We start from the raw sequence: 3569 nt of genomic DNA on the forward strand, positions 1-3569 counted from the left end.
CTACGCACAAGTGTGGGTGACACGTGCAGGCTGGCGGCCACGCTCAGGTCCGGCGGCCAAGTGCAGGCCCGGGGGCCACACGCAGGCCCGGGGGCCATGCACCAGCTCTGGAGAGGCAACAGAACGCAGAGCAGAGCCCCGGCCGCACAGGCCCGGCCGCGCAGGCCCAGCCGCGCAGGCGCCGCCACCACATTTCTGGTTCTTAAAGTGGGTTGTGCAGTGGATCTTAAAGAGTTTTGCAATGGTACTCAGTGGGGTTTCTCTTTTGGTAGGATGTGCTGTTGGTCTCAGTTATGGACTCTGGATCTCCGTGATGTGTGCTACGTTCTCACAGAGGTATGCTGTGTGTCGCAGTGGTGTACAATGTGGTTTTAAGTGAGCTTGCTGTGTCTTAAAGTGTGTTGTGCAGTGGGTTTTAATTAAGTTTGCAGTGGTTCTCGGTATGGTATATGTTTGAATCTGATGTGCTCTTGGTCTCAGTTATGTACTGTGGGTCTCTCTGATGTATGCGGTTGTCTAACTGATGTGTGTTGTGCATCGCAGTGGGGTTTATAGTGCTTCAAAGTGGGTTTAATGGTTCTTAAAATGGGTTGTGCAGTGGGTCTTAAATAGGTTTACAGTAGTTCTCAGTGGAGTTTCTGTTTGGTGGGGAGTGCTTTTGGTCTAAGATATGTACTCTGGGTCTCCGTGATGTGTGCTATGGTCTCACAGAAGTGTGCTGTGGATCTCAGTGGTGTACATTGTGGCTTAAAGTGAGCAGGCTGTGTCTTACAGTGGGTTGTGCAGTGGGTCTTAATTAGGTTTGCCGTGGTTTTCAGTAGGGTAAATGTTAGAATGTGGTTTGCTCTTGGTCTCAGTTATGTACTCTGGGTCTCTTTGATGTGTGCAGTTGTCTAACTGATGTGTGTTGTGCATCGCAGTGGGGTATATAGTGCTTTAAAGTGGGTTTGCTGGTTCTTAAAGTGTGTTGTGCAGTGGGTCTTAAATAGGTTTGCAGTAGTTCTCAGTGGAGTTTCTGTTTGGTGGGGAGTGCTTTTGGTCTAAGATACGTACTCTGGGTCTCCATGATGTGTGCTATGGTCTCACAAAAGTGTGCTGTGTATCTCAATGGTGTACATTGTGGCTTAAATAATGTGGGTTGTGCAGTGGGTCTTAATTAGGTATGCAGTGGTTCTCTGTAGGGTAAATGTTTGCATGTGTTGTGCTGTTGGTCTCAGTTATGTACTCTGTGTCTCTCTGATGTGTGCGGTTGTCTAACTGATGTGTGTCATGCGTCAGAGTGGGGAATATAGTGCTTTAAAGTGGGTTTGCTGGTTCTTAAAGTGGGCTGTGCAGTGGGTCTTAAAAGAGTTTTGTGGTGTTTCTCAGTGGGGTTTGTGTTTTAGTGGGGTGTGCTTTTGGTCTAAGATATGTACTCTGGGTCTCTGCGATGCATACTAGGATCTCACAGAGGTGTGCTGTGGGTCGCAGTGGTGCATATTGTGGTTTAAAGTGAGCATGCTGTGTCTTAAAGTGTGTTGTACAGTGGGCCTTAATTAGGTTTGCAGTGGTTCTCAGTAGGGTATATGTTTGAATGTGGTTTGCTATTGGTCTCAGTTATATACTCTGGGTCTCTCTGATGTGTGTGGTTGTCTAACTGATGTGTGTTGTTTGTCGCAGTGTGGTATATAGTGCTTTAAAGTGGCTTTGATGGTTCCTAAGTGGGTTGTGCAGTGCATCTTAAAGGGGTTTTCAGTGGTTCTCAGTGAGGTTTGTGTTTGGGTGGGGTGTTCAGTTTTTCTAAGATTCATACTCTGGGTCTCCGTGATGTATTCTATGGTGTTACAGAGGTGTGCTGTGGGTCGCAGTGGTGTATATTGTGGTTTAAAGTGAGCTCGCTGTGTCTTAAAGTTGGTTGTGCTGTGGGTCTTAATTAGGTTTGCAGTGGTTCTCAGTAGGGTATGCATTTGAATGTGCTGTGGGTCACAGTAGTGTGTATTGTGGTTTAAAGAGAGCTTGCTGTGTCTTAAAGTGGATTTTTGTTTGGGTGGGGTGTGCTGTTGGTCTCAGTTATGTACTCTGGGTCTCTATGATGTGAGAGGTTGTCTAACTGATTTGTGTCATTTGTCGCAGTGCGGTATATAGTGCTTTAAAGTGGCTTTGATTGTTCCTAAGTGGGTAGTGCAGTGGTCTGATATGTTCGGTTGTCTAACTGATGTGTGCTGTGCCTTGCAGTCAGGTATATAGTGCTTCAAATTGGGATTCCTGGTTCTTAAAGTGGGTTGTGCAATGGGTCTTAAAGAGGTTTGCAGTGGTTCTCACTGGGGTTTGCGTCCGGGTGGGGTGTGCTGTTGATATCACTTATGTACTCTGGGTCTCTGCAATGTGTGCTATGGTCTCACAGAGGTATGCTGTGGGTCGCAGTGGTGTATATTGTGGTTTAAAGTGAGCTTGCTGTGTCTTAAAGTGGGTTGTGCAGTGGGTCTTAGTTAGGTTTGCAGTGGTTCTCAGTTGGGTATATGTTTGAATGTGGTGTGCTCTTGGTCTCAGTTATGTACTCTGAGTCTCTGATTTGTGTGTTTGTCTAACTGATGTGTGTTGTGCATCGCAGTGGGCTATATAGTGCTTTAAAGTGGGTTTGCTGGTTCTTAAAGTGGGTTGTGCAGTGGGTCTTAAAGAGGTTTGCAGTGGTTCTCAGTGGGGTTTCTGTTTGGGTGGGGTGTGCTGTTGGTCTCAGTTTTGTACTCTGGGTCTCCACGATGTGTGTCATGGTCTCACTCAGGTGTTCTCTGGGTTGCAGTCTTGTATATTGTGATTTAAATCGAGCTTCCTGTGTATTAAAGTGGGTTGTGCAGTTGGTTTTAACTAGGTTTGTAGGGATTTTCTGTAGGATATGTTTTTTTTTAATTAATGTATTTATTTTTGTTTCATTTCATTTTCTTCCATACATTCGATCACATTATTATTTGTCTTACAAAATGAATATTTCAATTGGTGAACATTTCTCCTTAGTACTGTTGATAAAACTACAAAATATCTTCAAGAGATAATTCCACACCTCTTTGCACACACACACACACACACACACACACACATACACACACGAAGACACTCCCTGTCCCTCCCCCAAATGTCCTTCCTCAGACCCTCCTCTTTCACAAACACTATATCTGGTATTTACAACTATATACTGCATTTATATATCCTTTAGACAATTAGTTTTAGTCATAGAGTGCAGACACTCGGTATATATTAAGTGGGGACATACAATGCCTCTCCTTCATAGCATGGCTTGCTTCACTCAGCAGTAAGTCTTCCATATTCATCCACTTCCTGTCAAAAGCTAGGGTTTTGTTTTTTATGGATGAATAGTATTCCATTGAGTATATGTGCCACAGTTTTTCTAACCATTCATCAGTTCGTGGGCATTTGGGTTTTTTCTATGACTTAGAAATTGTGAAAAGTGCTGCAATAAACATCGATGTGCAAGCACTTTTCCAATTAAGTATTCTTCTGTCCTTTGGGTAGATACCAAGGAGTGGGATTGCTGGATCATATGGTAGTTCTATTTGTAGATTTTTGAGGAATCT

Source organism: Tupaia chinensis, unplaced genomic scaffold (assembly GCF_000334495.1).
Source record: "Tupaia chinensis unplaced genomic scaffold, TupChi_1.0 Scaffold000301_1, whole genome shotgun sequence".
In the NCBI taxonomy this organism is placed as follows: Eukaryota; Metazoa; Chordata; class Mammalia; order Scandentia; family Tupaiidae; genus Tupaia; species Tupaia belangeri.